Genomic DNA, 12,380 nt, shown 5'->3' on the forward strand with positions numbered 1-12,380 from the left:
GAATGGTGACTGACACATAGCAGACACTCAATAAACATTTGTTAATGAACAGACAGGATTCTCACAAGGAGAAGGATGAATGTAACAGCGGTGCTGACTTTCTTATGATTTTAAATGAGATACCTTCAGTATCACCTCCTTGGAGAGCCCTCTCTAGCCACCTTAGCTGAAGTTTTGTCTAAATTTATTAAAATTTTATTTATCGGTTACTCATTTTTATGATCATCTCTCTCTCCACACAATGTCAGTTCTGTACGCAAGGGACTGACAAGGAGGCCCTCAGTAAATATTAACTGAATGGATGATGAAAGAATTAGCACTCCAGTGCTGAACATCGAAGATTTCCAGGTGATGTTTAAGAGATCACACTCATTGCTAATTTGAGTTAGGAATAAATGTAACTGAAGTTTCATCAAACAAAAATATAGATCAAATGCTAATATTTCTCAATTAATGCTAAAACTATATGAGTTTAAAATCAGTGTGTCTAGCATGTTACATCTAACTGGGAATAGCTTAAATAATCAGAAGAAGCCCTGAATGCAAAAAAGGCTTTACTTCTAACATTGAACCTACAACAGGGAGATATCTACAAAAGCACGGAAGGTGCATTCCATCTTACCATTCAAACATATGCCCTTACACATCATCCAACGCTATTAAAGGGAACAGACACTGCTACATCCTCAGGCTAGTTCACAGGGAGGCAAGCTATGGCCATAGGCCAAATCTAGTCTTTATATTTTTTAAATTATTGAAAAAAATCAAAACAAATATTTCATGACAAAACAATATTTCATGTATTATATGAAATACAAATTTCAGTGTCATAAATAAAGTTGCATTGGTAGACAGCCACACCCATTCATTTACATAATGAATTGTGTAATTCATTTCAATTACATATGTAATTCAATATCAATTACATATTGATATTGAAGAAGATTGTATGTGATTGTATGTTTAAATAAAAATGCGATTGTCAGTTAATTTTAAGAATTGCAAGTGCATACCATAGTATTTTGTTTTGTCCAAATGTATTTTTATTAAATTGTTGGTGTATTTGCACATTGATGGCCATTGGGAATTAAACAACTATTTCTATGACTCTGCTTTCAATTGCTACCACAGAATTCTATCACCCTTAACTACCTCCCCCAATTATCTCTGGGAGCTCTGAAGCAAGCGCCTTTGATGTGCTTTGAAGCTGCCTTCTTAGCCACTGCATCAATTAAGTGCTACTGGTCTGAATATATCTCCCCCAAATTCATTTGTTGAAACCTAATCCCCAAAGTGATGGTGTTAGAAGGTGGGGTGAAAAGGCAGTGATTTGGTTATGAGGGTGGAGCCATCATGAACGGGATTGGTGTCCCTATAAAAGAGTCCCAAGAAGTCCCTTGCCCCTTCCACCATAGCAAGGAGTCAGCTGTCTGCAACCCGGAAGAGGGCCTTCGCCAGAATCCATACTGGTACCATGATTTTGACTCCCGGACTTCAGAACTGTGAGAAGGGAATTTCTGTTGTTTATAAGCCACCCAGTTTGTTAGAGCTGCGTGACTGGACCAAGACAATAAATCTTCACCCTTTCAACTCTAGACCCCTGCAAGACCCACATCTGCTGAAGACCCCAATGCCTGCACCAAGCCCTGGTGACCCACCCGCCCAGGCGCCTGGGTGATGAGCTGTCTGGGCTGCTGTTGCAGAATCTGCTGATGTGGCAGGAACACTCAATGACCCATGGAAATCTGTGAAGATACTTGAATCTGGCAATCTCCTGGCTCCACGAGTCCCTAGGGATTAGATCAGCAGGCGGGCTAAATAAATTACATAGCACTTGACTTAGACTTACCCCCTACTCTATGACACTGACTTCTAAGTCAATTTGCACTCCTCCATTCTCTTCTTGTAGGATTAGTTCTTTCCAGAAGGCTGCCGGTTAACATTAATTAAGCAGCCCCTGACAGATTCCTTCCATAGGCTTCCCAATATGTCTAGTCATGTTTGAATTCTGGGGTGTACACAGATGCTGCAGCACCCTGGGACCTCGGGAGTCACTAGTAAATAAAGAGACATAATCAATTTGAATTAAGACAGATTTTTAAAAATTGACATTTCATGTATAAGCAATTGTGGGAAAGCAAGTTTAAAGGCAAAACAAGGCACAAATGGAGGGCAATGAGAAAAATTAAAAACAAAACATATTTTAGAGTTAGAGTGTCCTACTTTTAATTCTGGCCTTGTCGCTTGAGTAGCTTTGGAGAAATTACTTTGCTTCTCTCTCATTTTCAGTTTCCAAATCTGTTAAATGGACCCAATATCTTTTTTCATTGGTTCATTGGGGATTAAATAAGAAAAGAACTAAGCAATAAGAGGCACTTGCTCAATTGTTTCATCCAAACATATTAGCTTTACTTTCTTGCCTTAGATGTAGCCTTCTGAAAAAAATATAGTGACTTCTGGGTACTTTCAAAGGCTTTAGGTATTCAATGCGACAGCTCTTTATTTCACCTACTTGCACACTTTAAATATACAGTTTTCTTTTTTCTGACTTGAGGTAAGGCTGACTAAAGTCTTTCATGTATTTCATGAAAGTCAAAGACAGGCAGAAGAAAGAGGAAAAAAGATTTTCTTATAACTTGACAAAACTTACAGAAGGGTTGAACTAGACTAAGAGAGGTAGGGGACCCTAAAATAATTCCTTCTTTCAACTAAAAAGAGAGGAAAGGAATGATAATCTTTCCCTGGTCAAAGACCCCAGAAACTTTCCAGCGATTGAGTAGGGTACCTCAAAAATATATAATTTCCTGGCAAATTCTTCAAGTCTTCACTGTCGGGCTCATTAGGCATTCTATTGTAATAAAGAAGACGCAGATGGCAAAAAGTATTGTGGCTATTTACTGCCTCTCCTGTGAAGGCTGGGAAACTCAAGCCCCAGGTTTCCCATCCACCCTTGCAGCTAGGGCAGCCATGTGACCCAGATCTGGCCTTTGAGGTGTGAGCCCAAGTCTGCTGGGTAGAGCTTCTGGACAAGGCTTTGCTCTCCTGATGCAGCAGATAGATTAAGATGGGAGAGCCCTTGTCTCTGCCTTTCCTCCTCCTTCCTGCTAGAGAAACCCAAGTATAAGGTGCAGAGGCAGCCATCTTAAGGCAGTGAGCATCAGGAAAAGGCCACCCAAGAGAATTCTAGAAACATAAGCCCTGAACAAATCGGCCTCCGGACTTACCAGGAGAGACCAAACATATCAGTCAGGTTCTCTCTTACTTTCCAATGAACACATTCTTAACTAAAACACTTTCTGATGTGGCTCACCATTGGGGAGTAAGGCAGTGGTGTAGAATAAGAACCAACAAGCCATCTGCTGTCAACATTCTAATGCTGCTTAACTAAACATGAGATTACACATAAAGTACTGTGTCTCTAGTGTCCATTTCAGTTTATCTTACTTGAAAGCAAATACCAGGTTACCAAGCCAAAGATAACAACAAGAGATGCTGTCATGCAAGAGATTGAAACGAGTTTTAGGGAATCAGAATGTCAGAAAGATGGATTATGAAATACAGAGCAATTTTGAAAGAACCATTATGATATTTTGTAAATTAAGTAATACAGTTTTTTTAAATATACTTTTTATTGTTGATAGTGTTAGAGATATCTCCCAATTTTCCCTCCCTTACCCCTCTACTCCCAGGCCCTACCCCCCAACCCCCCAGGTCTTCACTACCCTATTGCCCATGTCCATGGGCTATGCCTATAAGTATGTAAGTTCTTTGGTTTATCTCTTCTCGTTCCCCCAACCCCACATTGAGGTATGTCAATCTGTTCCATGTCTCCAGGCTTTGGGTCTTATTTTGATGGTCAATTCATTCTATTCATTAGATCCCACAAGTGAGATCATGTTATATTTGTCTTTCTCAGACTGGCTTATTTTACTTAACATATTTTCCAGAAACCATAAAAATCTTAGAGGAGAACATAGGCAGTAAAATATCAGACATCTCATGTAGCAGTATGTTTACAGATACATCTCTTAGGGCAAAGGAAACTAAAAAATGGACTACATCAAAATAAAAAGCTTCTGCACAGCAAAAGAAACCACCATCAAAATGAAAAGGGAACCCACTGTATGGAGAACATATTTGCCAATGATACATCTGATAAGCAAATGTATCCAAGATATATAAAGTACTCATACAACTCAACAATCCAATTAAAAAATGGGCAGAAGACCTGAATAGCCATTTGTTCGAAGAGGACAATGTCAAATGAAAAAATGCTCACTAATCATCAGAGAAATGCAAATTAAAACCACAATGAGGTATCACCTCACACCTGTCAGAATGGCTATGATCAAAAAATCAATAGGCATTACAGTTTTAATTATGGAAAAGATTATCCCTGGTACTTATTAGACACTCAATATGTTTTTATTAAACAAATAAACATTATTGAGCTTTAATAAATATTTTAAACATATTTTCATTTTAACCAGGCAACATTTTTGGTCCTGTTTTCTTAATCAACTTATACTGATTTCTTTTTTCCATGTTTATAATGTTGTCATCTTTTTAATTTAAAATTTTTATTAAAAACACATAATCTCATCATGCTGAAGTAATTAATTTTCATATTATCTTCCAAGAATTCATCGTTTAGAAACATACCTTTATATAATTGCTATAAAACATACATGTTTTAGAGTAGAATGTTGTGGTGTTATAATAAACTAGAGGCCCGTATGTCCCTCAACCCAGCCTGCACCCTCTCCAATCTGGGACCCCTTGAGGGATGTCCGACTGCCTGTTTAGCCCCGATCCCGCATCGGACCTAAACGGGCAGTCAGACATCCGTCTCACAATCCAGGACTGCTGGCTCCCAACCGCTCGCCTGCCTGCCTGCCTGATTGCCCCTAACCGCTTCTGCCTGCCAGCCTGATCACCCCCTAACCACTCCCCTGCCAGCCTGATCGACACCTAACTGCTCCCCTGCCGGCTCGATTGCCCCCAACTGCCCTCCCCTGCAGGCCTGGTCTCCACCAACTGCCCTCCATTGCCGGCCTAGTCGCCCCCAACTTCTCCTCCCCCGCTGGCCATCTGTGGCAGCCATCTTGTGTCCACACGGGGGCAGTCATCTTTGTGTTGGAGTGACGGTCAATTTGCATATTACTCTTTTATTAGATAGGATATTTTATAATCTTCAGAGTTATCTTATTGAATGCGTCAATTCTATTGAGTATTTATTCTAACATTATCCTACCATTGGAAATTTGAGTGCCTTCTACACTTTTTTCTTTTATAAAAAGGATAACTGCTCTGAGTGTGCTTTCATGATGACAAATGATATCAGTATGCCTCCCAACAGATACTAAAACAGACTTTCACACAGATACACACACCTTCTTACTTCTTGATTTGTCCCTTCAAGGTAAAGATGATACTTTATCAAGTAATATTCTTTCTTTCTTTCTTTCTTCTTTTTCTTTTTTTATAAGAATCAAGTAACTTTCTTGTTCAACTTTTACAAAATGAATTTTAGGGAATGTTTGGTATTATTATTTTGTTAATGAAAACAATACTTGTCTATAAAAACTGTCACTGTGAAAACCTAGTAAAATAATTTTCTAATCTCCTAAAAGTCTTTCACATAAAAATCTTTAGTGAGTTATTTTTAAAACTTTTAAAGCTTTATTGTTGAAAGTATTACATATGTCCTCCTTTCCCCCCCATTGACCCCTTTTACCTCGCCACTCTCCCTCGCCCATCATAACCGCCCCCCTCCTGCTCCGTCCCCTTCCCTAGGCCTTTATTAGTGAGATTTTTTAAATGTAAAAATATAACATCTTTCAATTGGTTATCAGGAACAACTAATTGACATCAGGGAAGACAGTATGATTTTTAACTATGAAAATGTTTACCACTGTTACATGATTGATAAATGGGATTGAAAAATGAGTACCACTGTTCTTCAACTATAATGATGCTCATTCTCCATATGCATCTATGTATTTTAGAAAGGTACCTTTTCAACAATTTAAAAACTGTTAAAAGCAGACTTTCAAACTGTAGTTTTGATCATTAGCTTACATTGTTCTCACTAAAGAAATTTTTGGGAGGCAGAAAAAAGAATTTTTTATCATTAAAAAACAAAATTAAGAATATTGTTTCAACAGTATCCCATCATTTTAATTGCTATTTTGTGGACACTTTATTATGCACATATTTTATTAGTACAATAATATATTTATACTAGAGGCCTGGTGCACAAAAATTTGTGAACTAGGGGGTGTCCCTCAGCCCGGCCTGTGCCCTCTCGCAGTCTGGGACCCCTCGGGGGATGTCCACCTGCTGGCTTAGGCCCACTCCCTGGGGGATCGGGCCCAAGCTGGCAGTCAGACATCCCTCTGTCAGCCCAGCAGTCCTCGGGGGATGTCCACTTGCCAGTGGGGAGCAGGCCTAAGCTGCAGTCGGACATCCTTAGCGCTGCTAAGGAGGCGGGAAAGGCTCCCTCCACCACTGCTGTACTGGCAGCCGTCAGCCTGGCTTGTGGCTGAGCAGAACTCCCCCTGTGGGAGCGCACTGACCACCAGGGGGCAGGTCCTGCATTGAGCGTCTGCCCCCTGGTGGTCAGTGTGTGTCATAGTGACCAGTCATTCCCAGTGGTTCTGCTGTTACGGTCAATTTGCATATTACCCTTTTATTATATAGGATAGAGGCCTGGCCAGCCTGGGTGAGGGGTTGAGGGCCGTTTTCAGGCTGGCCACACCCCCTTCACGGTGGGGGTCCCCACTGGGGTGCCTGGAGGCCAGCCTGGGTGAGGGGCTGATGGCTGTTTGCAGGCTGGTCAAGCCCCCAGTGGGGACCCTCACCCCATGGGGGTGTGGTCAGCCTGGGTGAGGGGCTGAGGGCTGTTTTCAGGCTGGCCACATCCACGGGCTGGAAGCAGGTATCTGGGATTTATTTACCTTCTCTAATTGAAACTTTGTAGCCTTGAGTGGAGCTCATGGCTGGCAGGGCAGGCGGGAAGCTTGGCTTCCTCCATTGCTGGGGGCAACCCAAGTCTCCTGCTTGCTCCAGCTCCATGGCCACCGCCATTTTAGTTGGGTTAATTTGCATATTTGCTCCTGATTGGCTTGTGGGTGTGGCTTCTGGGTGTAGCGGAGGTACGGTCAATTTGCATGTTTCGCTTTTATTATATTAGATAATTTATTTACAATATACAGATATTGGAAATATATTCACAAATAATTTTTTTATTATTGGGGTATGTGATCAAAAAACATTGCAGACCATTGCATGAGAGAAGTGTAGGAGCCAGGAGAAATGGGGGTGCGCAAACACACAAGATTATATATTTTTTTCCTTTATAATGTCTGTCTAAATAACTTTCAAGCCAGAAGGCAAATCTCTGTTCCAAACATTTGAGAAATCTTGAAGTCTATTATTCTCATTTTTCAGTGTTGTTTTTTTTTTAAATCAGGTTTTAAAAGTCAATTTATAAATTCTTACTTTGCAAAAATAAGGGCTAAAAATAAACCCCACCATGTTTTTTTAAATAATATGTGTAGTGGTGGTTTTCGTAACAATGTTAGGCTTTGGCTCTGTATGGCTGATATTTTGATATTCTTTACCTGAAAGCATTCTAGCATACCTCTGACTGGGAAAATTACTTGGCTCATAAAGAAATCCTAGAAAACTAACCTGGGTTTCGCTGTAAATATAGAAGTATACTATATAGCTTATATATTTTCTATTTTCTATTCATTAACATAAATGAGACAGGGTAATAAATCTAGAGGCAGAAAAGATAGGAATATTAGCACATACTAATGTTGTGCTTGAATCAGGCAAACTGAAGACATCATAACATCTTGCAATATACATTCTAATCTGTTTTCTCTTCATATTAATACTTTTGCCCTAGACGATATCATATACTTCCAGAACTTCAACTATTAACCTTTATAAAATAGAACCAAAATTTGCATTTGAAAATTGATCTCTTTCACAAGAGCCAATCCCATAGTTCCAAAGCCTTTCTAAAAATTTATGCTTAAATGTGTCACCATCACCTCAAACTTGATTGGTAAAACAAAACAACAGAAATAACAAAAACCTTGTTTTCAAAAGGTCAACCCATCAATTCACAATTCACCTCCTTCTCCTGACTTTCATGCTTCTATTAACAATACACCACTTTGTTGGTGACTCAGCTTGACAACAGAACTGCCTATAAATCCAAAACTTAATTGTTACAAAAATAACCTACCTAAATGAAAACCTCCCCCCCCCCCACGCACAGAAGTGTGCACACATGCACACACATGTACACACACAATGCACACACTCATGTTATTGTACTTGGTTTGGTAGTACTAACACAGGGATGACGTGAAAGTAGGTGAGGAGGCACGCCTGGACTCTGCAAGCTTTGCAAGCTTGACACAGGTCTGTGAGGGGCCTGATCTCTGCAACTAGTTCATGATGGTTAGCATGTTGATGATGATGCCACGGGCAGTGGACTAAGCCTCATCTGGGCCACTTAGTTTTGATTTATGTTCTAGTCCTGGAGAGTCAGAAAGGGATTATCTAGTGCAAGTTACTTATCCTATCAAAGTTTCAATTTCCTCATAGGTGAAATGCACATCATAATTCAGCTCAGAGCGTGGTGATGAAAATTAAATGACGTAATACAGAGCTCTTAGTGCCTGGCACACCGAAAGAGCTCCACACACACGAGTTACTATTATTACTATAGTAACTTTTATTCTAAGGCCATAAACCTCGTCAGCTATTGTTCTTTAGCAGACATATTGCTAGTCACTCAGAGACCTGGTGTCACTACTCCACAGGAATTTGGCTTCTCTTTCGCCATTCCTTCACTGGTTCACTCTTACTCATTCCACAAGCACATTTTGAGGATCTAGCAAATGCCAGGCACTGTGCTAGGCATAGGGGGTACACACCTGCCTCTGCCTTACTTCAGCTCACCCCCAAGAAAGCTGTGAATTATAGGCATCAATAGTTAAAGCGCTGACAGTGCCCAAACTAAAAAACTTGACTTAAACAGAGAGATAATTCGCTCTCTGGGAACATATCCTTTGGTAAGAATGAGTTTCCCTACAGATATGAGCATAATGCTGTCACACCAGCAGAACATGTTCTATAAGGATTTACTTCCCACCCAGGTTCCTGCTGACCCAGCCATACCCCGATCCCAGCCAGACTAAAGCAGACTAAGAGTGATGAGAAAAGAAAAGGGTCTCCCTACACACACACACCCTGCAGTCTTGTCATCAGGAAAATGAAGTCCAACTGCTCCATGTAGACTAGCCAAACCCAGGAACAAACAAGCACTGTTTACTGTTGAGTGTGCACAAGAGTAACCTTTTGACTTTCCCAGCTCTGCTGCATACAGGGCTAGGAAGGAATGCTAAAGATAAAACCAGAAAGCGGAACAAGGAGAACCAGAAATTTCGGCCACATAAAGAGTAATTAACAAATGTCCCCATGGCAATAACCAAGGACTTAAGAGTCCATCCTGGTGTATCTTTAAACTGATACACAACATCAATTTAATACCTGCTTATTTTGAGTATACTCACTTGTCTCGCTTTTAGAATTATAGATTAAGATCAAGAAGTTAACATGTAATTAAAACCAATCACTTCACTTAGTTTCCAAACTGAAACTGAGGCAGTTTCAGAGTTTATGGTCTACTGTTCTTGAGTTCAAAAAATATTTCAGAGCAGATCAAAGAGAGCTTACTACTGCCCTGCCACTGGCAGAAGGACCCTTGCTATGAACTCTAATCTAGCCCACCATCAATGAAAATGTTACCTGTATGTATTTTCTGATTGGGAACCAATACTTTCAGAATAGTTTAGGCTACTCCCTTCACATTCCAGATCACAGGTTACTGAAACAATATTTACTTCTAATTTGTGATAGAATGTTAATAGATAGCTAAGTAAGACAATATTAGAACCAAATCAAAAAAGATAAAGGAGTTTGTAAAATCTGCTACCTCAAATTTAATATTATTTTTCAAAGCTACACTTAAATGTTTAAGTACTTATACAGTTGATCCTTGAACAATGCCAACCCCCACTAAGTAAAATAAATCCACTTATAATTTTGACTCCCCCAAAACTTAACTACTAATAACCTACTGTTGATTGGAAGCTTTACAAATAACATAAACAGTCAATTAACATGTTTTCTGTTATATGTATTATATACTGTATTCTTACAATAAAGCTAGAGAAAATAAAATAATATTAAGAAAATCATAAGGATTTGGAGAACTTCTGGGTCAGTGCACACAGTTGTCAGGCCAGAAGAGATTGGCACAAAATATTCAAAGTGATGAAAAGCAAGGAAGGACCTACAGTGAAGATTATTCTACCCAGCAAAGCAATCATCTAGAACTGAAGGACAGATAAAGAGGTTTCCAGACCAAAAAAAAAAAAGCTAAAGGAGTTCATCACCACCAAACCATTATAAGAAATGTTACAGGGGCTTCTTTAAGAAGGAGAAGAAGGAAAAAAAGATAAAAAATATGAATAATAAAATAGCAGTAACTACATCTTTATCAATAATTACTTTAAATATAAATGAATTAAATGCTCCAATCAAAAGACATACGATGGCTGACTGGATAAGAAAACAAACCCTTACATATGTGGCCTACAAGAGACTTACTTCAAATCGAAAGACACAGACTGAAAGTAAAGGGTTGGAAAAATGTATTTCATGAAAATGAAAACAAACAAAAAAACGGGGTAGCAATACTTATATCAGACAAAATAGACTTTAAAATGAAGGCTGTAACAAGAAACAAAGAAGGACCCAGCATTTTCCACTTCTGGGAATTTATCCAAAGAAACCCAAAACACTAATTTGAAAAAGGCATATGCATCTCTATGTTCACTGCAGCATTACCTACAGTAGCCAAGATAAGGAAGCAACCTAAGTGTCCTTCAATAGATGATTAGATAAAGAGCAAGTGGTACATATACACAATGGAATATTACTCAGCCATAAAAAAATAAAATCTTGCCATGTGCAACAATATGAATTAACCTAGAGGGTATTATGCTAAGTGAAATAAGTCACACAGAGAAAGTCAAATATCATATGATTTCACTTACATGTAGAATCTGAAAAACAAAATAAGTGAACAAACAAATCAGAAGCAAACTCATATATACAGAGAACATTTTGATGGAGGGGGTTGTGGGGGATGGGTGAAAAAGGAAGGATTTAAGAAGTACAAATTGGTAGTTAAAAGTCATGGTGATGTAGAATAGGGAATCTCTCTCTATATATAAAAGCCTAAGCAACCCTTACGGCGGAACGACCAGAACGAGCGTTCCCTATGATGCGCACTGACAACCAGGGGGCAGACGCTCAAAGCAGGAGCTGCCCCCTGGTGGTCAGTGCATTCCCATAGCGGGAGTGCTGCTCAGCCAGAAGCCGAGTTCACGGCTGGTGAGCATAGCTGCGGTGGTGGGAGCCTCTTCTGACTCTGCAATAGCACTACCGAGCAGTGGGCACAGCGGGCCAGGATGACCATGAGCAGCGTGGTGCCCATCCCCGTTAGGGCTCATTCCTGGCCACCTGCTGCTTGGCACACTGTTACTTCCCCTGTAGACCAAATGACATTAACATACCCTTGTAAAAGTCACTCCCATCTCTAAAATATCAGTGGTAATGAACCAGATTTCTCTAATTCTTGTTGTTGGTTTTTTTTAAAACATATTTTATTGATTTTTTACAGAGAGGAAGGGAGAGGGATAGAGAGTTAGAAACATCGATGAGAGAGAAACATTGATCAGCTGCCTCCTACACACCTCCCACTGGGGATATGCCCGCAACCAAGGTACATGCCCTTGACCGGAATCGAACCTGGGACCTTTCAGTCCGCAGGCCGACGCTCTATCCACTGAGCCAAACCAGTTAGGGCTAATTCTTGTTGTTTTAATGTTCCAACTTGTCACAGACTTATACTTTCAGAAATTGAATGCCCATATAAATGATATAACAAAGATATACAAAATAGAATCCTAAAGTTTTCATTTATAATTAAAAAAACACACATTAAATTGCTCTGTAAACATACTATAAAAATGTTTGCGTTGGGGGGTAGGTGCATGAGGAGAGGTCAATGAGGGAAAAAAGAGACATATGTAATACTTTAAACAATAAATAATTTAAAAAATGTTTACCCTCAATTACAGCACTTATGTCAGTAACAAAGTTTGGTGCACGGATCACACTTTGAATAGCTCTGCTCCAGGATTGACTGATGTAGAAACTGACTGGGTCTTTACAGAATGGTTTATTTCCACTAAAACACCCCAATATTGCTCACACTTCCTATC

At 39.6% G+C, this 12,380-nt stretch overlaps 1 protein-coding gene across 2 annotated transcripts in view; it reads right to left on the minus strand.

The window, feature by feature from the left end:
- Window positions 1-12,380, minus strand: part of SH3BGRL2 (SH3 domain binding glutamate-rich protein like 2) — a 56,408-nt gene that overhangs the window by 23,287 nt on the left and 20,741 nt on the right. The gene's annotated exons all lie outside the window — the stretch shown is intronic.

This window comes from Myotis brandtii, unplaced genomic scaffold (genome assembly GCF_000412655.1).
Source record: "Myotis brandtii unplaced genomic scaffold, ASM41265v1 scaffold2790, whole genome shotgun sequence".
Classification (NCBI taxonomy): domain Eukaryota; kingdom Metazoa; phylum Chordata; class Mammalia; order Chiroptera; family Vespertilionidae; genus Myotis; species Myotis brandtii.